Genomic DNA, 27,857 nt, shown 5'->3' on the forward strand with positions numbered 1-27,857 from the left:
GCATTTTGTGCAAACAGGCAAGGAGGGAACATTTTATTAGGTGCGAGTCTTAGGTGATTTTTTAACAGGAAAGAGTAAGCATTTTATTACATAAAAATCTGTCTGTGGAAGTACTTTAATATTGCTTGTTTAGAAGTACCTGTAAGATTGGTTTATATGTTCATGTCTGGAATAAGCATCTTACTTAATTCCTTTTTTTTTTTTAAGATTTTATTTATTTATTCATAGAGATGCAGAGAGAGAGAGAGAGAGAGGGGCAGAGACACAGGCAGAGGGAGAAGTAGGCTCCATGCATGGAGCCTGACATGGGACTCGATCCAGGGTCTCCAGATCACGCCCTGGGCTGCAGGCGGCGCTAAACCGCTGTGCCACCGGGGCTGCCCAGCATCTTACTTAATTCCTAATATTGTCCCAACAATATGTTAGATTATATATATATATTATATATCTATTATATATATAATATGGTAGATTATATATATATAATTAAATTTAAATTATATAAAATTATATTTGTCTATGAGAAATATAAAGAATAGAATTTAAGGGACACCTGGGTGGCTCAGTTGGTTAAGTCTTGAGTCTTGATTTTGGCTCTGTGCTCAGCTCAGCATGGAGTCTGCTTGAGATTCTTACTCTCCCTCTGCCCTTCCCCCGGCTCATGCATTCTCTCTTTCACTTCATCAAAATAAATAAATAAGATCTTTAAAAAAAAGAACAGAATTTAATAATGACATTTTCCACATAAAAATGACACATTAATAATTACAAAAATCACACAGATAATCATAATAAACAGACTGAAATAAACATTCTATAATAAAACATTGCAAGAAGACAGATGAGGGCAATACTAACCCAGGTGTGGAGGACACTGAATGTTTTATTGAAGAGGTGACTTTTTAGAGAAAGAAAGGAATTAGAGTTTGTAGCTATTCACAGCCAAAAAGCAAACATAAAAAGATGGTATTTTATCATCATAAAAACATTGCCTTGTACATGAAAGATTAAAGGCACGTGGGTGGCTCAGTTGGTTAAATGTTGGAGTCTTGATTTCAGCTCGGGTCATGATCTCAGGGTCATGAGACTGAGCCCTATGTTGGGCTCTGCACTCAGCAGGGAGTCTGCTTGAGATCCTCTGCATCCACACATGTGCTCTCTCTCTAAATAAAATAAAATAAAATAAAATAAAATAAAATAAAATAAAATAAAATAAAATAAATACTTAAAAATATATATTAAAAAGATTGTTAGCTATTTATTGGTGAAAGAAAGCAGTTAATTTTGATGATTGTAGCTGAATCCAATTTCATACTTAAAGCAGGTATGTGCTTTTAGTGTCCAGATCAATGTTGTAGGTATGTGTTATAAGAAAGGATTGGGGCAGCCAATCTGATAGAGCCAAAGCATAATACACAGAAAAATAAATCTGAGAATTTCCAGTGCCAGATACAACTACATCAGTGAATTTTCTACTTTGCAGGGACACATCATTTTTACTCTGCATTTCAGAAGTAAGCCAGAACTGCTGTCTTACGGGAGATTACAATCTACCTTAAATTTTATTTTATTTCCTGCTGCAATCAATTCTGCCAAGTTCTAATTTAGCATCAGAATGTTGGCTCTATGCCTGCATCTAAAATTATATGCAATTTTAGAAATGATTCTCCATTGAGATTGTGTGACATGTGCCCTCAGAGCAATTGGGTCACTGTTTCTATTTTCTGCTGGGGAATAGCTAGGTTCTCTGCCATGCTTAAAGTAAAGGAGAAAGTTTGATTTCTTATTTTCATGTTTTTTATAAGCATTATATTTATGTACCTCAAAATATTAATTTGTTAAATGAAAAAGCAATATATATATAAACATTATATTTATGTACCTCAAAATATTAATTTGTTAAATGAAAAAGCAATATATATATATATATATATATATATATATATATATACACACGCACCCTTTTGTAAGATGGGATTAGCCCTTTTGAAAACAGCTGGATTTCCCACAGGAAAGAAAAATTCATTGAAAAAGAGTGACTAGATATTAGACTCATAAAATGTATCCAGAAAACCACTGAATACATCTATCCCTCCCTGTCATCCTCACTAATTTCCTTAGTATCCCTCACATCAGAGCCTGTAAGTAATTTTAATCATTTCAGGTCCCAAGTCATGCACAATGTATTTGCATCACCATATTTTTGTTAGCAATGCTCCCTTGCAAATAATTCCACCCTCATTCCAAACATATTAAGCGTCTTCACTCTTCTCATTTTATATTTACTTGCTACATTCAAATTTTCAATGACAAGTGGCAATAGGGAAATCTCTATCTCTGTGCCTGGAAGGAAATGATAGAATTTCTTTGTTTTTAATTTTCAGAGATACATTATTATGTTGTATTTGCTTCTCTGCCCCTCCTTCCCTCCATTATCACCTCCTTTGTGCATCATGAATCCAACATTATTCCTGGAACCTATGTGCCAACCCAGCCTTTATGTCCAAACGTACAATGGAGTTTATCCCTTCCATGACGACTTTACATGTTAAGTAGTCTACTCAAGAACATAGGCTGGGATAGAGGAAGACAAAGGAGCTACAACTAGTTAGAGGCGTGAGAAAAGGGAATTTGGGGGAGATTCATTTAAGCAAATTTGAGAAGATGGATGGAAGGATTGACAAGGAGAAGAAACAAATCTAAATAATAATGACTTAAAAATTATAAATATACACACGATCTCCCAGTTAATCCATAATAGAAATGCATACGCCATGAGTTTGTAGGTGTTGTGTTAGTATTATCTTCAGAATTACTACATGGGATAGCTAGCTATGCCTCTGAGAACTTTTACAATTCAGAAAAGCTCACAGTAATACAATGGGATCAGTTTCCTTATTCTCTTAATAATTTGGATGCATAAATATTAATTTTATAGGGATTATTCCTTGGGGGCAAAAGTGATACGGTAAATGACTGTTTTCTGAGTTCATCATTGTGTAGTTTCATTTTAGAAAGTACTAGTGTGTCCGAAATAGATAATTGTTTTAATGGCAAGATAGCCGACTTCTTTGTACCACACCCAAATCAAAAATATTAGGCTATAATTTAAGACAATTTATAGCCTTGTTCTAAAAATCCATGAGTAAGAGAAAAATCTCTGACCCTTCATCTTGGCTTGTCTTTCCTTATAACAGGTAACATTTCTTGAAATTATATTACATACTTCATTGATTTACTTGTTCATTTTGATTCTCTCTCTCTTTTTTTTTTTCTTTTTTGGTAAAATCACATGACATATTGGGAATGCAAAGTGGTAGGCATTTTGGAAGACAGTTTGGCAGATTCTCACAGAATTAAAGATACTTTTAAATATGATTCAGAAATCACACTCCTTGATATTTATCAAAAGCATCGAAAACTCACAACACCATAACAACTCGTACATGGATATTTATAGCAGCTTTATTCACAATGCCAAAACCTAGAAGCGACCTTCCTTTGGTAGATTAGTCTATAAATAAGCTGTAATAATCCAGACAGTGGAATATTTGCACTAAATGAGCTATCAAGCTGTGAAAAGACACAAAGGAAACATAAGCACATATTCCTAAATGAAAGAAGCTGGTCAGAAAAGGCTACCTACTATGTCATTCCAACTCTATGGCATTCTGGAAAAGGCAAAATTCTGGATACAGTGAAAAGATGAGTGGTTGCCGGGAGTTAGAGAGGAGGGCAGGGATGAAGAGGGGGAGCACAGAAAGTCATTAAGCATGGAAGTGCTCTGCATGATACTGTCATGATGGATACACCTCGTTATACATGCGTCCAAACCCCCAAAGTGTACAACACCGAGAGTGACCCCTAATGTAAACTATGAACTTTGAGAGACAAAGCTGTAGGTGCATTAGCTGTACAAAGGTAATTGCTCTGGTGGGGAGAGCGTGGAATCGGGAGTACGTAGGAGATCTCAATATCATCCCCTAGTTTTGCTGTGAAATTAAAACTGCTCTGGGCAGCCCAGGTGGCTCAGCGGTTTAGTGCCACCTTCAGCCCAGGGTGTGATCCTGGGGCCCCGGGATCAAGTCCTGCGTCGGGCTCCCTGCATGGAGAAAAATAAAAATAAATAAATAAATAAAAAATAAATAAATAAATAAATAAATAAATAAATAAATAAATAAATAAATAAAACAAAAACAAAAAAACTAAAACTGCTCTGAAAAATAAAGACTGTGAAAACACACACACACACATACACGTCATGTAATCTGCCTTCTTAACCAATTTTAAGTGCACAGTGCTGTATTATTAACTATATGCACATTTTTTTAAATATGTAAGGATTGGAGCATTATCTTTTTTCAGCATTATATCCTCTGTATCTTTCCTGAAACATATAGGAACTTGATAAATATTTGTTGAGTGAATAATAAATATTTCTTTTTTAAAAAAATAATATTTCTTAAGTAGATTATATTTATATGCATTATATGGGAGGGGCCATTGTCCATAACTCATAAGAATGAAAGTCTCAGAAATGTGAGGAACTATTCCTGAAATCAAACCTGTACTGATTTTGATGATCACAGAGAATCAGAAACCTCTTATTGATGAGAAATCACTAACACTTGCTATCCCTAGTCTTTTATACATGGGGCTGGAAGGCAAGATATTGTCCTTTGATTCCTGACTGAAAGCGTGAAAGATAGAAACCAGCAAGGAAAGAAGAAAGAGAGGAAGGGAGGGAGGGGGGAGGAAGGAAGCATGAGAGAAATACTTCACTTGAGCTTGTTAACAAGTGAAATTTCCATCAGCATCTCAAACTTACTCTGTTGCCTTGGAGAAGCCACAGCTTCCTGAGGGTTATTGGTAAAATAAGTGGTTTGGATGAATTGATCCCCGCGATTCCCTAAATTGTGGCTTCAGGATTTCAAAGTTTATAAATTCTTAGTCTGTAGAAGCAACACAAACCTGTGCACTAATAATGTTGAACTATTAAAGTCAAGATAAATTCCAAGAGGATGGCTCTTAATATTTCTAGCAAATACCTAAGTGACTGTAAATTGTCTTTTGGTTGCTTAGAGCTTCTTGGAATATTCTAGGAATGTCTTTAAAAAGTTGAACGTCAAACTAAGCTGTTCTCTAGTACGTGTCATAAATAAGTGCAACGTGCATAGTTACCAGGTGATCCACCAAGATCATTTTTAAAAGGTTTCCTCATTCAGCCTACATTTAGGGTGGTAAAATGTTAACTTTAACAAAAGCTGTTTAAAAAACATTACCTTAGAGTTTATTTCTAGTGAGTGTGCAAATTCACGGAATGTTGGAAATATTTGGCGATACTTAGGCTATTATAAGGCATTTTCCCCTTCAGACACACAGAAAACATGACTCCTTAGAAGCACAACTGTAGGTGTCATGGGTAATGAGAAAGTTGGCAGAGTTGAAATAGAGGCCTAAAAAATACACCAGCTTCAAATCACATCTTAGACACCATTCCTGTTACTTAAAAATGTTGTTATCGTTTAAGTAGAAATACCGTGTTCATCCCACAGTTGTTATGAGGGTCAGATGAGAGAATAGTAATGAGAACAACTACCTTTGTACCCCTCCTGGTTCTCCTTAAAAATGTTACCTATAATATAAGGCTGTTCACAAACCAAATATGGTACAGTCTTTGATCAGCTTTTACGTGGAAAATACATGTAGTAGGCTGGAGCGTGGCCCAAAGATAGTAGGTCCTACTCCCTGAAAATTGTACATGTTACCTTATAAAGAAAGAGTCTTTACATATGTGCCTAAGTTAAGGTGAGCTTATGCTGATTTATTCTGGTGGAACCACAAGTGTCCTTATTTGACACATAGAGGAGGAGTCTGTGTGAAGACAAAGTAGTGAGAGCTTTGAATGTGCTGGCCTTGGAGATGGGAAAGACGCAACCCAACTGTACGTCCGTGAGTGCCAGCAGCCGTGGGGGACGGGAAGGGGCAAGGAACACACCCACCCGTATGGCCTCTGGAAGTAGCTGAAGTCTGTAGACACCATAATTTTGGCCTGTTGACTTTTTTGGTGGGAGAGGGGTGATATCTTTTATTTTTTATTTTTTTTTCATTTTTTAAAAATTTATTTATGATAGTCACACAGAGAGAGAGAGAGGCAGAGACATAGGCAGAGGGAGAAGCAGGCTCCATGCACCGGGAGCCCAACGTGGGATTCGATCCCGGGTCTCCAGGATCACGCCCTGGGCCAAAGGCAGGCGCTAACCCGCTGCACCACCCAGGGATCCCCTATTTTTTTTCATTTTTAAATACAAGTGTAATGACAGTATCCTATTACTTCCAGGCATACAGTAATAATGCAATAATTTTATAACATTTCTCAGTGCTCATCGAGATTATAGTACTCTTAATCCCCTTAATCCATTTCACCCACCCACCCTCACCTCCCTCTGGCAACTACTAGTTTGTTCTCTGCATTTAAGAGTCTTTGTCTCTTTTGTTTGTTTTGTTTCAAATTCCACATATGAGTGAAATCGTATGACATTCATCTTTCTCTATCCAACTTATTTCATTTAGCATCATATCCTCTAGGTCCATCCATGTTGTTACAAATGGCAAGATTCCGTTCTTTTTTTATGACTGAATAAGATTCTATTGTGGATATACCACATCTCCTTCATCCATTCACCTGTAGATGGACACTTGAGTTGCTTCCTTATCTTGTCAGCCTGTTGACTTCTGACTTTTGGCTTCCAGAACTGTTAGGTAATGAGTTTCTCTTGTTTTAATCCACTAAATTTGTTTTAATCCACTAAATTTGTGGTAATTTATTACAATGGCCTCAGGAAACTAATACAGTAGAGATTGGTATCCAGGTTATCATTAACAATAACTACTTAAGTGTGTTATGGCAGCTACTGTTCCCGGGATTAATTTTGAAACTGAACTGAAAGTTTGGCAAGAGTTCCATTCGTCCATGTAAATGCAATTTATACATGATGGCAAGATACCCATCTGCTTCATCTTAAACCATAATTTATACATGTCTCTTGTGTTCCGAGCGCTGCAGCAGGGCAGAAATAAGATTGAAATGCTTTCCAAGCTTTGTTGCAAATCTTAGTCTTATGTGGGAAAGACCTCTCAAAAGACATCGTATTATGTCATAGCAATATAACAGATACTAGGGACCAAGCATTTTACTTATTCGCCTTGTACAAAAAATATTAAACAGGACATTTGCTAGCCCTGGGGTGGATCTGTGTCGATGACGATGATGATGACAACTCACCTTTCCTAGTATTTACTGTGTATACAGGACCAGCCAGGGCCAGTCTGCGTAGTACCATATTAAGAGCTTTACATGCAAAAAAAAAAAAAAGGAGCTTTACATGCATTATCCCACTCAATCTATGCACCCGGTTTGTTGTTTTGTTTTGTTTAAAGACCTCTGGTTCACAGACCTGGATCAGTCAAGATCCGTGGTTCTGTGGTTCCTAGAACACCTTTATCATGTGACACTGTTTCTGCACAGACCCTTAAGAAAATAACGTTTTAATAAATACTGGTAAAGACACCAACCAATGTGTGAGCTAAACCTTTTCAAGTCCCGTTCAGCACCACCATCCATAGTTTTCACATGAATGAATTAAGGGATGGGGAGGTAAAAGTTACAGTCCGTTGTGGAGTTGGGGTTTGAAACCAGACTGACAGGAGAGCTAGGACTTCCCACTCTTTTTTTTTTTTTTTAAGATTTTATTTATTTATTCATGAGAGACACAGAGAGATGCAGAAGGAAGGCAGAGGGAGAAGCAGGCTCCATGCAGGGAGCCCGATGCGGGACTCGATCCTGGGACCCCAGGATCACAGGCTGAACCGAAGGCAGGTGCTTAACTGCTGAGCCACCCGGGCGTCCCCACTTTCCACTCTTAACTAGAGTTTATACTGTGAATTCAAGTTACTGTGTTCAATCTTTTATCATTTTCGCACTAAGCCTAACTGAAGTTTGAAAATCGATCTACTTCTTTTAAATGTAATTTCGACCATCAACCAAAACACTTCACCTTTTTTGCCCTTTCTGGGCTTTTTTCCCTCCTCCCCACTTCTGTGAATGGTTTATTCACTTTAATAATAGTGAAAATCATAGATTGTTTCAACCTCCTGGAGACTTAGTGAGACTTAGTGGATTATTAGTTCAGAGAAACTTTTTTGTACTCTGCACTGAAATAGAAATACTAACATTGTTGGGATCGATGGAACCTACCATATTTGGCCTCTCAAAACAATAATGGGTCCTTTTCCACCGTATGTCTGAATGTTGCGGAAGGCAACACTAGACAGAGTGATGTTGTCCATCATTCACTAAGGCCTTTGTTCCAAGAATGTGTATAGCCCCAGGCAAGAGAAACTTCCGTTTCCATTATCATTTTCCATTTTCTCTAAAAGAAAAATAGATTTCTTAAATATCATGGTACACATTAATAACCCAAAACTTATATTAGGAAATTATGAGTGAGTTGCTACTTCATAGAAACGTTTTTATACATTTAAGAACCTTCTAAAACCATGTATTATATCCTATCTAAATGTGGCATTTCACATTGACTTATAATCTCTTCTTTACCCAAAACATTTTTTTTTTGAAACTGTCTTTCTCAATACCTCTAAAACTTTAAGATATATGAAAACAACTGGGGATCTTGTACAAAATGCAGATTCTGCTTAAGAGCGGGTCCTATATTCTGCATTTCTAACAAGTTCCCAAGTGATGCCAGTCCCACCAGTGCACAGTCCACAGTTTGAACAGGAAGTCTCTCAACACGTGGTTCTAGAATGCTGCTTGGTATGCAGCTGCTGGCTGGCTCCTAAGGACCATTTGGAGAAAAAAAAAATTATTATTATTTTTTAAAAGGACCATTTGGAGAGCTTCTTTAGTCTAGGGACTCCTGAGTAAGGTTTAGAGGTTTAGTATCAGTGCTTGTGACTTGAGGCTTGGCCATCTGCACTTCTTCAGTGTAGACAGGAGGGACTCTGTTGTTTAAACGCAGAGTCCTCAGAAATGTCAGGGGATGTGTTCCACCTGGTAACTCTAAAGGGCCTGAGAAGGGGACTCTTGAAGAGTGGCCACTGTGGCACTACCAGTATGGTCCGAGGGGAGCTGTAGAGAGGATTTTCCATAGTCTGCCTTGGGTCTCAGGTATTCGTATTGGCCAAGGAAGAGCAGGACAACTGATTGAATGGTCTGCTAGCCACTATAAGCAAGAGATAGTTCCGCAACACTAGATTCAGGTGCACCTTTAGAATCGAATGCCAGAGAGCCAAAGCAATCAACGGACTTTGGGATATTATAATAAGGATTTAAATAATTTTATAGTCACAGAAAATGAGGCATCTGGAATGTTAAGAAATAGGACCCAGATTTGGGTCATCAACCATTGCCGTACCTCGCATTTTGCACGTGTAATTGCACTTGTTGGTGGCAAGCAAGCCCATTTATATACACGATCTCACTTTGCACGAACCGGAAGTCAAGCAGGACACATTCTGCAGTGGAAGAGAGATAAGGAAAATGAAATCCTCGAGACTGTTCAAGTTGCTTAGTTTCATAGAGCTCAGGAAGAGTAGAGGAGGAACTAGGCTCTCCACTTTTCCCCCTCTCCTTTTAAGATGCTTTTCTCAACTCTACCTACCGTTTTTCCACCCCCATGACTATCAACTCTGAAATAAATGTGAAACTAACCACCTAAATAACTGGCTCTTTGAACAGGTCCCGCATACCACGTGCAGGTTTGCATGGTCTAAGCTCACTATTCTTGCCACAGCTGTGAGAAAATAAACCTCTTGTATTCATAACGCTATTTCTGTTGGGTCAGATGCTACACCTCTCATATTCCCATGGATTTCTTATTTTCTAGATGAGATTATACCTCCTTTGACGTAATAGAGAACAGCTATCCCGGGTTTTCAATGAAATTATACTTGCCCGATTTTTTTTTTTCTAAATAAGACTAATAGAATTTTATAACTTTTCTTGTAACTCAAACTTAACTTATATATAAATTTGCTAGATAAATATATATATATATATATTAATATTTTGATTTTTAAGAGGTAAACAGAAAGGAGTTGAGAATTTTCGGTTATCAGCTGATAGGTATTTGCAAATAAGTTTTTATTTTTTATTTATTTATTTATTTATTTATTTATTTATTTATTGCAAATAAGTTTTTAATATTCTTCAGGTTTGATGAATAATAAATACTTGGAAGTATTAATGGTATATCTATAGAAGTGTCTGACATTTCATTAGGAAGCTTAATGACTAAGCTAGTAATGGATTTTTGTATTATTTTACCACGTAAAAAGGAAAAAAAAAAGAATTGGCCCTTTCTTGTGCTGTAAAGTAGTTTGATATTTGGTTACTGGAAGGCAGTTTGCTTAGAAGTTTTATTTCTTAAGTTGTGTATCTCCAACTAGATTTTGCAAACAATCTCTCAAAATTTCATACATTTCACACAGTTTTTAGATCGCAGAACACATAAGTTATGTACTCTTTAGGTAAATACACTACTTACCTGTGGTCTGTCACTACTGCCTCCCTTGGTCACCAGGAGAATTTAAAATCATGGTGGAAACAGCCATGTATCTGTCAATGTCCCTTCTCCCAGTCTTGTATTTGGTCATACAAGTGAGTTTTAGCAGGAAATTTATACCTACTTAGCTGGGACTCCCATTTACTCGCCTCCCAGCATCTGTTGCAGTTAGGACCAGGTTACCATCTTCTGGACAGTGGAACTGAACAGAACTGAGTCCCTGGCTATATAAAAAAGAGAAAATTGTAGTTGTTCTTTTAGATACGTTTTTTTTTCCATGTATACTTTATTTGACTAAATGTTAAGTTCTTGTTCAGTCTAGAAACTCTTTATGAAACATATAAACGTTCTTAGTGTTTCCATATCCTATTTGAGAGGAATTTTCCTTTTTTTTTTTCACAAATAAGGCAAAGTATCATCATCATAACTGTATATCCTGTCCTTCAGCTTTTGTAGAAAACTTTCCTTCATCCCTGTAGACTTTGTCAGAGCTAGCTTAACGCTCCCTTCTCTGCTCTGGCCCTGCCCTACATTTCTCATATCTTAAAAGTTCTCACAGTGCGTTGCACTTGTCTGTGGCAGGGTGGGACAAGAACCTATTTATTCACTCTTTACCCCCACGCTCTTTCTAATGCAGCACATGATACATGGTTAAGTTCTTAATAAGTAACTAAAGAGTACCTTACCTGAGTCCTTTAGGTGTACACCCATCTTTTGAGGGGAGAGGGGTGATTATTTTTCTTTTTTCAGGATCAACATTCTGGGAAATGGAAAATGAAACCCATTTTGCTTCTTAAACTATTTTGGGATATGTATGGACCCCGGTGCTATCTGTGCAGCTCCGAGGCTTCCCTTATGTCAGATCATTAAATGCACCCCTCGACACAGACCCTGAGACTGTTAGTGAATCACTTCATGCTCAATGTCCTCTCAATCAGCAGAACAGCGCATGGCACAATGTGCATGTAAGCTGACACAGAACTTTCTTCTCCCAACAATGTCAGAGGCAAGTTTTTCTAAGATAGCTAAATCCCCTTAGTTGGGTAGAAAATCCATCTTGTTCGAATTACACTTTTCTTTTTTGATCTGACAAGTTTAGAATCCTTATCTTTTTAACCGTCATTCATGTTGAAAATATCTACCAACATGTCTTACTTATTAATTAAGAATCTTTGAAGATTTCCATGGGAAACAATGCTGACTAAAACAAATTTTCAGGATACATTTGCATCAGTGTATTTACTTAGTGGTGTTGGTTCCATTAGATTTTTTTTTTTTTTTTTTAATAGACATCCTCTTCTTTTTTCTTTGGAAGTTGCTCAGTGGTCATGCCACAAAACAGAAAACAACCTGTTTCCTTTCAAAAGCAAGCTGAGTGCATGGTCTGGCAATAAAGAATCAGAATCTCCATTCTGTCAGTTTTATCCCAAGAAGTCTCCTTCTCTAAAGCCGTGGGGTCAAACACTGGGGATTTATGGAATTCCTATTAATTCAAAGAGTGTCTGAGTCCTCCACTTAGACAGGACGATAGTGAATTGGTAGCTATGTAGAAGTAGTTCTTGTATTATATGCTCCGCACTGTAGAAAGGTAGAATCAGGGATGCCTGGGGGGCTCGGCGGTGGGGTGTCTGCCTTCAGCTCAGGGCATTAACCCAGGGTCCTGGGATCGAGTTCCACATCAGGATCCCTACAGGGAGCCTGCTTCTCCCTCTACCTGTGTCTCTGCCTCTCTCTGTGTCTCTCACGAATGAATAAATAATCTTTAAAAATAAAAGGTAGAATCTGCACAAAAGGTCAGTTTTGCGTGACTCTTATCTTTTAACATATTACCATTTTTGCTCCACGTATAGGTTAGGCATTAGTGCATGTGCAAAAGTAAACACATACACATACATCTACACATCTACATAAAAGTACTAGATATTAGTACTAGATAAAAGGCCGATGTCAAGTGAATTGACATCAGCCTTTCGGGAAACTGGGTGAATTTGATCCAAATATGAATTTCACAGCTTTGTGAAAGTGGGGAACCCATTGCAAAGGCCTGCAGGTTCCACGCCCCACAAATACGTTCCTCCCCGCAGTCGGATGCTTTTGAAGTCAAACCTTCTTTGAAAGGCAGCCCTTGATGACCTTTCAGAGCCCGCCCACGTTAATTGATTGACTTCCTCATCTGTTCCCCTCCCGGGAGGCATGTGTCTCTCTATTGTGGCTTTCGTCACCTTGCTGGTTAGTTCCTGTCACCCTGGCGCTTACGTGCTGCCCTCTGGGGGACTGCTACTCGCTCAGTTCAAGGGCAGGAAGCGAGGGAGAGAGGAAGGAGGAGTTAACTGTATGTTGGGTAGGTGGATTGATGGCCAATGATGCGTTAAAAAGGGACGCCAGCTTTGACCGTGTCAACACGTGCTTTATTAAATAAAGGGTGGGCCTTGCTGGGACATGTTTCACTGAGTAATTTAAGTAGTCTGTGACCTGTGAAGACGTTGTTATTCACTTGGAAGTATTAATGGTATATCTATAGAAGTGTCTGACATTTCATTAGGAAGCTTAATGAGCTTTTCAAGGGGACCTTTGTGGTCAATTCCGTCCTAACATGTTATTATAATACGATCAGAATGAAGAAGAAAAACTCAGTTAAAGTAAACACATGATTATGACTGACAATGAAAATATTGCTCTGATTCTACCCACATGATCTTTTACACACCGGTGAAGCCAGAGGAAGTCTCAGGCCACATCTTGCCCCCACCGGTGACCTTTGACAGGTGAAAGGCCGTAAGCTTTAAAAGGACCAGGCTGATTCCTCGTACGGCTGCTTTGTTTCTATTTGGCACTAGTTAGGACTCACAGAACTAGAACTTCTGGCCACCTTTCTCCAAGTGCAGTTATTTGAGCATGTGCTCCCTTCCATGCTTTAGTTACTTTAGTGTTTCAGGTAGCATCAAGGCAGGTGGTGGGACTGAGCACACCGTTGTATTCACTTATGTTTGCTTGGTAGGACCATTTGCCCCTCACTGGCAACTTGGTAAATAATTATGTTTTTTATTCAAGCCCTTACAAAGCCCTCAGGGTTGTGAAGAGATCGTAATGTGTCTCTTAGGGCAACCTAAAAAATAAGTAGCATATTACGAATTTCATGATTTTAATTTCATTATATATGTGAGTTTATATGCATAAATCTTTAAAATGTATTCAATATATATTTATATATAAGAGACTTTATGCTGAGATTTTAGAATTTATTTTAGAGGGGGAGAAGAGCATGAGTGGGGGCAGGGGCAGAGGGAGAACGAGAGACTTTCAAGCAGACTCCCCTCTAAGAGCAGAGCTCGAGGTGAGGCTCAGTCTCACCACCGTGAGATCATGACCTGAGCTGAAACCAAGAGTTGGACACTTAAGCCCACTGAGCAACCCAAACACCCCTATATAAGACATTTTAAAGGGTTAATGTATTTTCCAAATATAACTGCATGCATGCATGTTCAATATAGAAAAAAAAGGAATAAAGAAAATAAGAAAAATATGGATTTTTTTGTTTGTTTCTACTATGGAAAGAATAAGTTAGAATATGTGAGTGTATCTAATAAATATAGTCCTGATTCCTCTATAAATGGGATATATTATTATGTTTTTCTTTCCAGCTGGCATTTATACAGATTTTCTCATGGTCCTAAAAATTTCTGGTAAACTTCAAAGAAATGGCTGCTTATTTATAACATCTGTCCCTCTCCTAAAGAAATTATCTGCCAGTCTAATTATCTGTCTACCTAATGATCTATTTAGATAATAATTTAATGATTAGAAGTCTATCCTTGACTAGATTACATATTCACCTACATTTTCTTCTAGATGTCGTCATGAACAAATTTCCAATAAGGAAACTCTATATTAATAAGTAGAAAAATGCTATTTATACAGTCTTTAATAGGATCTGTACACTTGGAAAATGATTGTCACTGAAACTTAGAAGGATTGAGGATTTTTTTTAAATCATATTTAGCCTCAATTAATAAACATAATTGAAGAATGAGTCGGTTAATTAAATGTTCCTGCTAACTCAAGTTACTCCTTGATCCCGTGTAATGATTTTAAAAAGGCCTTAGTATTTCCACATCTATAATTGGGCATCCTTCTGAAACTTCAGCCAATTAAGTTCTTATAAAATTAAGCTCCTCTGACTATTTTGTGTCTTCCAGAGCCTCAAGCTCAGAATGTCAGTTGTGTTTATCCATGACTCCAAAAAATTGAATTGAGTGTACACTGGTTATAAATCCAGCAATTTCGGCAGGCTTAATTCCTTCTTCCTTCAACTATAAAATAGAGATAAACATAGTATCTACGTCATAGGCTTATTATGAAAACTTCAGTATATGGAAAGTACTGGGAACAATCACTGGCTTATAGTCAGCCTCTCAATATTGGCTTTAATCCCTATAATTATTATTATCATTGGGATTTAATGTTAAAATATATAAAATTGCATATTGTCAAGTGATTTTTCATTTACATCTATTAAAAATATCAGTGTGAGCAGTGATAGTACAGTGGAGAAAGCACTCAGTTGAGGTTTCTAATTGGTTTGTTTTTGGTCACTCACAGTTTTTTCATGGGTCTCTAACACCCACCACAAGATCCTTTGTTTTCATTTTTTTTTTTTTCTTCAGAAGATCCTTCTTTCTCTCCCATTTATTTTCTGTGCAGTATGTTAAAAGTAGATGGGAAGTCAGGTTCATAGTCAGTACTTGTCCTTACAGCTAACAAAACTAGGTTCTCTGTGCGACACACTTGCCCAGGTGGACTTAGGGTGTTCACAGAATCAGTATTACCAAAAACGTGTTGCTCCCTGTGTGCAAAGCCCTGATCCCTGCAAGAAATGGTGACTGGGACACCACCTGAGTGGAATAAAATGACCCAGATTTAGTCATGAATTCTCCTTGCTAAATGCTATTTCTAATAATTACATAGGAACCTCAAAGTCAAGAGAAGATCACTAAGACTGGACAGAGAGTTCTGGAAGTTTGATTATGTTTTCACAGCCATTTAGAGCACCGCAGCATGCAAAAGTCTAAGTAAAAATAGGATGAAAAGCAGGAATTAAACTTATGTTTGGAATGTCCCTAGCTCCATCTCTAATTTTATTTTCCACTTCAACTCTGAATCTTCGGAAATGTGTCTGTCTCTAATAGATTGTATCACACATATGTATTTTACCAAATAAATATTTATAGATACCAATATATGCATGCATACATATGTGTGAAACTTGGATCGCCAACTTGATCTGAGTATGAAAACATGTTATTTTCCCAAATCCTGTTTCTTAACTCTATTATCAGATGTAAGACTGCATATTGTTAAAATTTCAATTTTGAAAGAGAGTTGCTATTGACATGTTCTCTTCGTGACATGTCTTTTAGGGAATCATTTGTAGAACACCTTGGCCATTCCCCTCTTTGACACTCTGATAAACAACTAAATAGGGGTCTTTTAAGGCTAAGTACCAAGACATAGTATTTATTTTACTATCAGTGTGCTCTTATTTCTTAGTTAATGAAAGATAATGGTACCCATTTGGGTTTTTTGATCGATATGTTAGTTTGGCCTTGATTGGCAAACATATACCCGTTGATCTCACAACCTTTTCGTTGTCTCCTAACCACCATGTTCTCGCATCTCTTCCTTTTCCATCCTACTTTGTACTACTCATTCTAATAATCACCCCCTTTGATGATCCCTCATGTCCCTCATGCCTCCCTTCTTTTGCCATACACAAATGACTAAATCCCAAATTTCATTAAATCTAAATCTCCTTATACCTACCCTAGTGCAGGGGACTGTGTCTAGTAAAAATTAAAAAAGCATGATGACTGATCTCATTTTGAACTTATGATCAATGATCTTAAGTGGACTCTTACTGCTAAGCAGTCCTGCATTCTTGTACATTGCACAGTCTATTAATTCTCCCCAAATGATACCTGTTGTGTACTTCCTTCTGTCTCCTCAAACTTTAAACTCCTCTTGCTCAACCCACTGTATTAGTTGATATCCCTGTGTGTTAGGTTTCTCCAGAAAAATACAACCAGTAGAAAGTGTGGTGTGTGTGTGTGTGTGTGTGTGTGTGTGTGTGAGAGAGAGAGAGAGAGAGAGATTTATATATATCATTTATATCAAAACATATCCATCTATATTGAGAGAGAGAGATCTATTTTAAGGAATTGGCTCACATGATGATAGAGGTTGAAAGTACAGAATCTGGGGATCCCTGGGTGGCGCAGCGGTTTAGCGCCTGCCTTTGGCCCAGGGCGCGATCCTGGAGACCCGGGATCGAATCCCATGTCGGGCTCCCGGTGCATGGAGCCTGCTTCTCCCTCTGCCTGTGTCTCTGCCTCTCTCTCTCTCTCTCTCTCCTCTGTGACTATCATGAATAAATAAATAAAATCTTTAAAAAAAAAAAAAAGAAAGTACAGAATCTGCAGGATAGATTGGCAGGCTTAAGACCCAAAGAAGAGCCAGTGTTTCAGGTCGGGTCTCAGGGCTGTTAGCTACAGAATTCCTTCTTGCTTGGAGTCAGTCTTTTGTCCTATCCTTCCTTCGACTGATTGGATGAGGCCCTCCCGCATTACAGAGCAACTTGCTTTACTCAAAGTCTACCAATTTAAATATAAATCTCATCCAAAACCACACTCACAGAAGTATCCAGAATAATGTTACATTGAATGTCTGGGTATTGCAGGCCAGTTAGGTTGACACATAAAACTAAATGTCGGGATCCCTGGGTGGCGCAGCGGTTTGGCGCCTGCCTTTGGCCCAGGGCGCGATCCTGGAGACCCGGGATCGAATCCCACATCGGGCTCCCGGTGCATGGAGCCTGCTTCTCCCTCTGCCTGTGTCTCTGCCTCTCTCTCTCTGTGACTATCAAAAAAAAAAAAAAAAAAAAAAAAACTAAATGTCATACCCTGCTGCTTCTTTCATCAAAAAAATAGAAGCTATCTATGCTGATTTGTTTATCTTCCCTGCCAGGTCTACTTTCTAGCTATTATTACACTTCTCTGTGTCCCCTAAATCTGTATGCTGTAGACTGTTTCAGTTTGTTATTTTGTCTTTTGGCTTCCCATTGGGCTTGGGAATACCTGGAAGCAGATGGAAGGAGGCTGGATAGTGAGGTCAGTACACTTGTATATTCTCTATACATGGTCAGCAAGAGCTGTTAGGATCTTCAACCAGAATCCATGGTTTCTGTTAAGGTATATCTCTCTATTTTAACTTTCTTCCATAGGATTTATATCTCCGCCCTTCCTACCCAAAGTAGTTATAGCTTCAGTCTCCTGTAGTACTTCTTCTGGTTCTCCTTCACACTTCCTACATCTTGAGGAATGGTCCATCAAACCTCCATAAATTGATGTTAATTTGATCGTCCAGTCTTTTCTGAAAGAAACCTGATTAATACATTTTTAAGAATGCTTTTACCTGCTCCCAGCACATCTAGAAATCTATCTACACTGTTACCCATCTACCTTGCCTTTACTGCTTATACTGAGTGAATTACCCATACTCTTAAGTCAGTCCCTACACTTGTGCATTGGATCTATACTCATACTCAAGAATATCTAATAATTATCCCTTCTCTCTTACGTATCATCAATTTCTCTATTTCATGAATACTATACTGCTGCATCACCCATCTTTGAAATGTCATGGCTTAACCCTGGATTGCCTTACTGTTGCTGCCTTATGTCTCTGCTCTTATCAAAACTCTTTGAAAGACTGCCTGTAATCTTAAATATATTTTCATCCATATATATTCACACTTGACCCCACTTCTATAAAGACAGCTCTTTCCTTTCAAGGTCCAGTAGTATTCTCCATACTGCTAAATTGGAATGTTAGTTCAAGTTCTCATGTTAAGTCATAGTATCTGTATTTGCAATATGTGATCACTCCCACATTCCTAAAATATTTGTTTCACTTGGGTTTCGTGACTCTATATCTCTGGGATATTTTCCTTTCTCATTGACCTTTCCTACTCATTCTTCTTTGATAACTATTTGACTTTTTAGATATTTCATTGTTGGGGTACAACTTCAGTCTTTAATCCTCTTTTCTTTTCTTTTGCTTTTATTTTTATTTTTTTCTGAGAGAGAGAGAACATGTGCATGTGTGTGAGTATGGTTGGAGGGGTGGGGGAGGGAGATGGACAGAGAGAGATTTTTAAGGAGATTCTATGCTCAGTGCAGAGCCTGAGGCATGACTCCCTCTCATGACCTGCGATCATGACCTGAGCTGAAATCAAGAGTTGAGTACTTAACCAACTGAGCCAGCCCCTTTTCCACCTATTCTTTAAGTGGCCTTTTCCATGTCAAGTTTGTGAGTAGTGTTGAGGAATGTATACTTCTCATATTCATATTTTCTGCTGAGACCACTCCTTTGGATTTCAGGTACTTGTATCTAAATGCTTCCTCAACAACCCTATTTGTATGCATAGGGATGCATAACACAATGACACCTCAAACTTAAGAAGTCCAAAAGCAATTAATTCCTCTACTAACTTCCTCATTTGTGGAGTTGAGACAATTTGTGGTCATCTTTAATGTCTCCCTTTTTCTTGTACCCCTACATATAAAAATAAATAGTAGAGTTTTATCTTAGTGATTTTATGCTATATCTACCATTTTAAAATATTTTCAATATTGACTGAATAAGCAAGTTTAATTAAAATTAAATAAATCTGTCCTAAGTTTTTGACCACCACATTTTCAGGAATCATTTTCATTATAAATTTGCATTTAACTTTAAAGCTACACCTTTCTGTGGGATACAGTGGCATTTTCAGTGGACTTCTAGGTGGTTTCTATACAATATATATAAATTATATAACTGGTAAATAAATATATTTTAACAGTATTTATCATGATATGAGAAAAACTGCTTGAAATTCAGAGGCCAGTGTCAAATCTTTTTTTTTTTTTTTTTTTTTAAAGATTTTTTTAATTTTTATTTATTTATGATAGTCACAGAGAGAGAGAGAGAGAGAGGCAGAGACACAGGCAGAGGGAGAAGCAGGCTCCATGCACCGGGAGCCTGACGTGGGATTCGATCCCGGGTCTCCAGGATCGCGCCCTGGGCCAAAGGCAGGCGCTAAACCACTGCGCCACCCAGGGATCCCTCAAATCTTTATCATAATCTGCTTCTCCATCAACTATTTATGATTCTAAGTACAATTGATATGTGCTTAAATTTCCTCACTTTGAATAGTCTTTTGTCTTTTAATCGGTACTACTTCTATTTTAGTTTTTTTTAAAGCTTTTTTTTTTCCTCCCTGAAAACCACTAGTTGCGTATTAAACAGCTCTTATATTTGATTTTTGTTATCTCTCTGTCATGATAATGAGAGAGTGCTCAGCAATGACTTCAGTAATAATGTGTCCACTAAGTGTCCAGAGCTTTGCCTTCATGCCATAGGAGACCAAAGCACAACTGATAAATAACAATTTCTCCCGGAATCTCACAAAGTAATATAATTAAAATAATTACTAGCAAACTGTTTTATTGGTCATCAAAGAGTTAAATTACCTTATTGGTTATCTTAAGTAAAGAACTTACAAGTTATATTCTTTTTTAGGAAAGAGGGGAACTATTTATGGATCAAATTTTTAGTCTTTTCAAGCTATAATCCTATTATGTAAAGTCTTGAAATTATCAGAAACACCCTTTCTGTGATCCAAATTTCAAACCATGAAAGCAGTAAAGTCAAGGGAGCAGAATCTTTGATATGGTAAGGATTTTGATGTGATAAGGATATGTCAAGGATTTTCTCCTAATGCTCAGGTCCGTTTCTTTTTGAGTTTTTGTTGTTGTTGTTGAATCCAAAGAAAAAAAAGCTTGCTTACTTGCCTGCTTGCTCTTTCTTTCTTTCTTTTTTTCTTTCTTCTTTCTCTTTCTTTCTTTCTTTCTTTCTCTTTCTTTCTTTCTTTCTTTCTTTCTTTCTTTCTTTTTCTTTCTTTCTTTCTTTCTCTTTCTTTTAACCTTAGAGAGCTTTGAAATGGAACCCTTTATTTTAAAATATCCCATTTTTTCTATGTATAGAGAATTTTATTTAGCTCTTGTAACCTATCTCTCTTATACTTCTACGTTCAAAGTCACGGAACTTTATGCAAGTCTATAACATAACAAAACCACTTCTAGCACCACTTACTGGGTGCCTACTCTATGTGAGGTGATGGGCTAGTAGGCTTTTTACATGTATTACTACTCTCATCTCTATAGCAACCCACTAGGGCAAATGTTATTATCTCTGGCTTCATGGAAAATGTAATGAACGCCAGTGAAGTTGGCATGCTTAATTTCACCCAGATAGTAAAAACCAGGGACTCGATTTGAACCAATGCTTAGTTGGTTCTAAAATCCAGATATGCCATTAAATGATATTTTCCTTTCGTGAAATTCTGGCATTTTTCTTTTTTCTTTCTTTCTTTCTTTCTTTCTTTCTTTCTTTCTTTCTTTCTTTCTTTCTTCTTTCTTTCTTCTTTCTTTTTCTTTCTTTCTTCTTTCTTTCTTTCTTTCTTTCTTTCTTTCTTTCTTTTCTTTCTTTTCTTTCTTCTTTCTTCCTTCCTTCCTTCCTTCCTTCCTTCCTTCCTTCCTTCCTTCCTTCCTTTCTTTCTTTCTTTCTTTCTTTCTTTCTTTCTTTCTTCTTTCAGATTTTATTTATTTATTCATGAGAGACACAGAGAGAGACACAGAGACACAGGCAGAGGGAGAAGCAGGCTCCATGCAGGGAGCCTGATGTGGGACTCGATCCCAGGACTCCAGGATCACACCCTAGGCCGAAGGCAGGTGCTCAACCACTGAGCTATCCAAGGATTCCCCTAAAGCTTTTGTTTAAATTCCAGTTAGTTAACATACATGTACTATAGTTTCAGGTGTACAATATACTGATTTGACACTTCCATACATCACCCAGTGCTCATCATGATAAGTGTACTCTTAACCCCCTTCAAATATTTCCCCAATCCCCCCACCCACCTGCCCTCTGGTACCCATCTTTTTGTTCTCTATAGTTAAGAGTCTGATTCTTGGTTTACTTCTCTCTCTTCCCCCTTTGCTTGCTTGCTTTATTTCTTAAATTCCACATATGACTGAAATCGTATGGTATTTGTCTTTCTCTGACTGACTTATTTCACTTAGCATAATACCCTCTAGCTCCATCTGTGTCCTTAAACATAGTCATGAGAGATCTATATTTACATGCATTTCTCCTTTTCCTTTTGTGTTCTGATCCTCATTTATTAAAAGAAAATCAGAAAATTCTCTTTTACTGAGTTTAAGAAAAAAGTAGAATCTGTTTTCTTTAACCCTGACCTTGTGTTTGTCATTTCAAGTAGCAGGTAAGTAAAGATAATACCTTTTAAATGTCAAATTCTCCATTTGAGTCTAAGTAGAAGGTTAAGAATTTAATCAAAGAGCCTGGCCTTATTAGCCTTGTCGGATCCCATTAGCTGACTTACAGAGTTTGAGAAGGAAGTGCTATTAAACCCTGGCCCAACAGAAGAGAAAAGTCAAAGGCTTCTTAGAAAAGGAAAAAGTTTTCCTCAACTCTGCTAGGATCTCTGTCTGAAAATTAAACTGACAAAGACAGGCTAATAAGAAAAAAGCGTACGTGATTATTTAATAAGAGTTTTATGTGACATGGGAAACTTTTTTAGGAAATAAAGATCCAAAGCAACAGGCCTGTGTATTTTTATGCTAGGTTTGATGAACACTGGGCAACTGTGTAGAAATATAATAGGCTAAGGAATATAGGGTAATCATAGTAAACTCAGGGAAACTTGGCTAGTTGTGGTTGTTAGGACTGTTCTTGGCATTCCCTGGTCTTCAGAGATGAGGTTGCACCTTTCCTCCAGGTATAGGGAGGGTACATCCCACATGAGGGGTTTATGATCTGTTTCAGGTAAGAAGGGTGAGAGGAAGACCAGGGTGACCTTCCTGCTTCTGCTGTTTTCTGAATCTCCTTCAGGCTAAAATAGTCAATATGCTAAGGTGCCATATTGTGGGGTAGTGTTTATTGAGCCCCATCAGGTTGGTTGCACACTGTGACACTCCACATATTCTGTAGTATCCTGGTCAAGTGCAGAGATTTTATTTTACTATTATTTTTTTAATCTCAGATTCCCATAGTAGGGGTTGAGTGAGTGCAAATTCATATTTCTTCTTTCCCCCAATCCTGATGGTGCCCAATAGCAAGCATGTGCATTTTTAGGATGGCTAAGAGTCAAGCTCATGGAAATGGAATCAGGAGACTAAAAAGCCTAATGAAAATTAAAATCCCAACCTCAGACTCCTAGTCATTGTGCTGTAATCACTTGAGTGACATTGTCCTATATATTGTGATTCCCAGCACTTTAGAATGAAATAGGAGCTATGATGGTTGTATAAACCAGTTATGAAGGAAAAAATCAATTGAGTGTGTTATAATTTAGATAAATGAAGCATGCCATTTTGTTCTCTCAATTATGCTTTGCTTTTTCATCTACAAAATATAAATAATATTCTCTGACTTATCTTTCTCCTAAGGTTCTTTCAAGAGTCAAACAAGGCATTTTTGTGAAAGTGCTCTTGGAGCTAATGGGTAAAAGATAGCACACTATCAATAAGATACAGGAGTAAGGGTGGCAGTCATAATAATCTCGTTAACCAAGAAGTTGATTTCAAGATTACAGGATTTTAGAATTTGAATAGATTTGGTGATAGTTTGGCTATAAACAACATCTTTGATGGTTTCTTTGTTTATTTGTGTTGAGAATAATGAGGACAGAGGAAGTTAAATGTTGTTGAAACTCCCCCAATAGTAGAATTCAAACTTGGCCCCTTAACCTCCTGGCCCATTTCGCTTTTCAAAGTGCTCCTGCTTTACTAAGACAGCTCGTAATTATTTCTGTTTCTTGACCACTAATATGGTATTCATGTAGATTGTACACATTATTTAGTGATGAAACAGCTCTATGGAAGGGTTTATGTATTTTGTACTACTTGTCATGACTTCTCTAAGTGTTTTCAGATCTGCAGTTTTCTTCCTTTTTATTTTGTTTGTTTGCCCTTTACTCCATCTTCTCTTGGGAATAATTGGTGTGTGTATGTGTGTGTATGTATATATATTTTTTGAGTTCAGGAAGTTCATTAATTATTCACTAACTGAATCTGATATCTACAGCATTAAAAGAACATAAGAAGTAGAAATAAAATGGTAATAGCAATAACAACAACTGTGAAGAAAATACTTCTTGTAGAGAATATTTATGAGTTTCATTATATATAATTCTCCTAATATGTGAAGGTGAATGTACTAAACTCATTTCACTGATTAAGGAATAATATACTTTATTGAAATGATTCCGATAATTTATAGGATTTAGGAATCTCGTAACTAAACCAGATATTCTGACTTGAACTTGAGCTCTCCACAGGGTCTGTACTGTAGGTGTGTCCGTATTTCAGCGTTCTACAGTTCTCTACTTGTACAGTGTTCTCACATATTTTAGACTTAATCCTGAAAGGAGTTAGATACCTAGGAGAAACATAGGGCACTAGACTATCTTGAGATTGTGTGGGTCACTGCTAATCTCTCATCTCTGCACACCCCAGAATGGCACCCCTCCTCACTGGCCTGTGCCCGTCCCTGCACAATCCTGGTTGGCTACAGAAGGCACTGACATTTAGTGACCCACCTTGTTCTGTTGACTGAGTGGTTATGAACTAAACTTCTTACTGTGTTGTGCATGAAGTTTCTCGAGAGATTCCTTTCCCTCCATAGACCAGAGCCATGCCTTGAGACATTATGTACAAATATTTCAAGTTTTCTCAGATGCATCACAACTTTGTCTTTTGAGTGCAACTTTGAATTTTAGACCCCAGAAGAGTTCATTTGAAGCACAAAGTGGTGAATAAGCTTGTTGAATTTTTCAGGGAAAAAAAAATTGCTCTGGTGCTTTCGAGACCTTAAGCAAGTGGAACACACAAGATAAAGCTGTGTTCTTCCCATATCACCTGGGATTGTGTTTTTAAATAACTCGATCAGAATTTTCTATGGTTATGATATCCTAGTTTTCTCTATCCTTTGCCACTCTTTTCAGTTATACCTGTTGTTGGAAATAGGTACAACATTTTATTTTATTTTTTAAGAGTTTTTTTATTATTTTTTTAATTTTTATTTATTTATGATAGTCACAGAGAGGAGGGGGGCGCAGAGACACAGGCAGAAGGAGAAGCAGACTCCATGCACCGGGAGCCCGATGTGGGATTCGATCCTGGGTCTTTAGGATCGCGCCCTGGGCCAAAGGCAGGCGCCAAACCGCTGCACCACCCAGGGATCCCCTTGACATTTTATTATTAATCGCAAACACCTTGAAATTCAGTTTTCTAATTGATATAGGTGGTTTATAAAAGGTGATATCAACTACTACTATTACTTGGTTTTGAAATCATAATCATTGTGTGTGTGCATAGCTGCAAGGTGTAGAAAAAAAGAGTAAAGTGATAGTAAAAAGGAGATCCAGAAGATTTATACAATACACCTCGGCCCTGATTGGAATGTCAAAAATTTATAGGGCTGGCTTGTGACCAGGCTACTAGTGAGCTCTTGATGAGTTCAATTTTCTTATGGACAAATTGGACTGAACTTCTTTAGATAATAAAAATGCAGATTTCTATAATAGCTTTTTAAGTGAAATATTGCTTCACACTTGACATAATTTAGATAGTACACAGATTGTGTTTGTTGTGAAGTACATTTCTAGCAAAGCTTAGTTGAATGGGTTATGTAGATACCGAAGTAAATGAAATAAATCCTTCTCAAGAGTAGTGCAAACTATTTACGTATTCATGTTTTATCCTGTACAGCAAACCATCCTCATGTGTAGGAAGTGGGGTAGAACTTGAAGACAACGGAGCTTGGTGGATAGGGGTTCAGGCTTCAAGTCGAAGTATTGGTGTTCAAGTTCCAGCTCATCACTCACTAGCTGGTGACATTAGCCACCACTTCCAGCCTCAAATCCTCTTGAATTACATGAAAAAGCAATAGTATCACTCATAGGGCAGTTGTGAGAGGTAAATTAATTTGTGTGCATAAAGTACTTAAAAATTGAATAACTATTAGTCCTTGCCATTATCACATTATGGTATAAAATAATGCAAGATGCTGAATTTCATCTTTGGTTGAAATGACTTTCTTGTGGCCTATGTCCTAATATTCATTTTGTGTACTTTTTTAGTCATACCTCCCCCACACACAAAATACAAATATCATTACTCTTCTAGCTACATACACGGCGACTATGATTTACAACCAAAAAATATACATATCTCCTATTTTGGTTGTATCTGTCCATTAACATTCTCTCACCCCTTTGACTAGTATTTGAATAGCTCTTGGCAGGCCTGTTATTGGAAAGCATTATTTTAACTTCTATTAACACAATTGTCCTTTTGTTTTTCCAAAAATTATGGCACCCCACAATTTAGACTCTGATTTGACTCAGAATTGACATCTGTTAGTCTAAGAAAGATAGAAATTTTGAAATCCACAGTTGATGATATATGATGTCAACAAAGAGGATGATGATGATAATCTTTAATAGCTAAAGTTTGGCAATGAGTATTCGAAGTTCTTTTATGTAAATCATCTCATTTAATCCTAAAAGCAATTTTTTCAAGGAATGTACTTTCCTTCCCATTTTTCACATGAGGAGACTGAAGCTCAGAGGTTTAAGAATCTCATTCAAGGTCAGAAAGCAACTGAATTTCAAATCCAAAAGCTCTTACTTCTACCAATAAACCTGCCATTCTGCAATAAAGGCTCTCTCCATCTACTCATCAGTGATAATTTGAAAAAAATGTTTTGTCATTGGCATCTTAATTTCATATTACATTCAAAGACAACAACTTTTAGGATTCATACCAGGAAACCTCCATAAAAACTGACTTAGCCTGGACGTTCTCTTTATTGACAGGTTTTTCTTAGAAAACTTCTGACAAGACACTAATAAGAGCCATAGGCAAACATTTAGTACAATTTACCAAACTGTCCCTTTTTTCCATTTATTTTTTGAGATGTTTTAAAGGCTTCGTTATTTATGAGAGAAACCAGTGAGGGCCTGACAGGCATTGAGAAAAATACAAAGTAAAGAGAACATTTGAAAGGAGAACCAGTTTCCAACTATGATAACCCATAATAATAGAAGGAATTTTGTTTTCATTTTCCTTTGCTTTCTGTTATTAGAAAGGTCTCTCTCGGGACGCCTGGGTGGCTCAGTGGTTGAGCATCTGCCCTCAGCCCAGGGCGTGATCCTGGGGTCCTGGGATTGAGTCCCACATCGGGCTTCCTTCATGGAACCTGCTTCTCCCTCTGCCTGTGTCTCTGCCTCTCTCTCTATTTCTCTCATGGATAAATAAAATCTTTTTTTTAATCTCTTTTTTATTTTTAAATTTTAATTATTTTTTGGACTCTATGCTTTGTGAAATACATAGGTGCTTTTTTATGTTTATTTTTTTATTTGAAAATTTGAAGTATAGTAAGCCTCTTCCTTTGTATCCATAGCATCTTATATTCTATCTTACTTTGATTTGGGGAACTTGCAATCAATTTTTACCACCAGAGGAGAGGAGTCCCCTAAGTTCCCATCTGCCTGGTGGGTGACACCAAATCACAATACACAATGGACATTCAGTCTAGAGACATCAGATGAAAAATGTATACTTTCCCTGTAGGCTATAAACTCTAGGACCTGGGTCTTTCCATCCTGCCTACTGAGCATCCTCTTTCCCCCTGCTTCCCATTAGGACAGGGGAAAGGATTTTCTAGAACTTAGAGAGAGTGGAGTGAGGGAGAGAATAAGCTGCACCTGCAGCTTCTGGAGTGGACCTAATATGCATTTCCCATAAAAATCATGCTTTGCCTAGTGGGCGGCCATGACCAAAGCAGTACTGCTGGGGTAAGAAGTGCACAGGTTAGGCTTACTTTGGCTAGGTGAGCTTCCTTCCTGTGTGTTTGACACTACTTCTAAGGAGTTACAGATGGACAAGCAATTTTCAAACTAATAATATAGGGTTGCAAACCTCAGCATTGCAAGGACGATGTATCGTTGTCATCTTTCCCTCCTTCTGCTCTTCGTCCACCATCGTCATTGTCATCATGGTCATCATCATCCTAAAAATAAGTAACCCTAGCTGAGCCCTTTCAATATCCTATTGTAAGTGCTTTATGCATATGGGCTTCCTAGATTGT

At 37.5% G+C, this 27,857-nt stretch overlaps 1 protein-coding gene and 1 long non-coding RNA gene across 2 annotated transcripts in view; both read left to right on the forward strand.

Moving 5' to 3' along the window:
- The window catches only part of LUZP2 (leucine zipper protein 2), a 551,161-nt gene that overhangs the window by 311,352 nt on the left and 211,952 nt on the right, over positions 1–27,857 (forward strand). The gene's annotated exons all lie outside the window — the stretch shown is intronic.
- The window catches only part of LOC111091583, a 48,382-nt gene continuing 26,856 nt past the window's right edge, over positions 6,332–27,857 (forward strand). Inside the window, exon 1 of the long non-coding RNA XR_005375848.1 lies at positions 6,332–6,762. This is a non-coding gene — a long non-coding RNA (uncharacterized LOC111091583). The remainder of the gene's footprint in view (positions 6,763–27,857) is intronic.

Source organism: Canis lupus, chromosome 21 (assembly GCF_011100685.1).
Source record: "Canis lupus familiaris isolate Mischka breed German Shepherd chromosome 21, alternate assembly UU_Cfam_GSD_1.0, whole genome shotgun sequence".
NCBI classification, from domain to species: domain Eukaryota; kingdom Metazoa; phylum Chordata; class Mammalia; order Carnivora; family Canidae; genus Canis; species Canis lupus.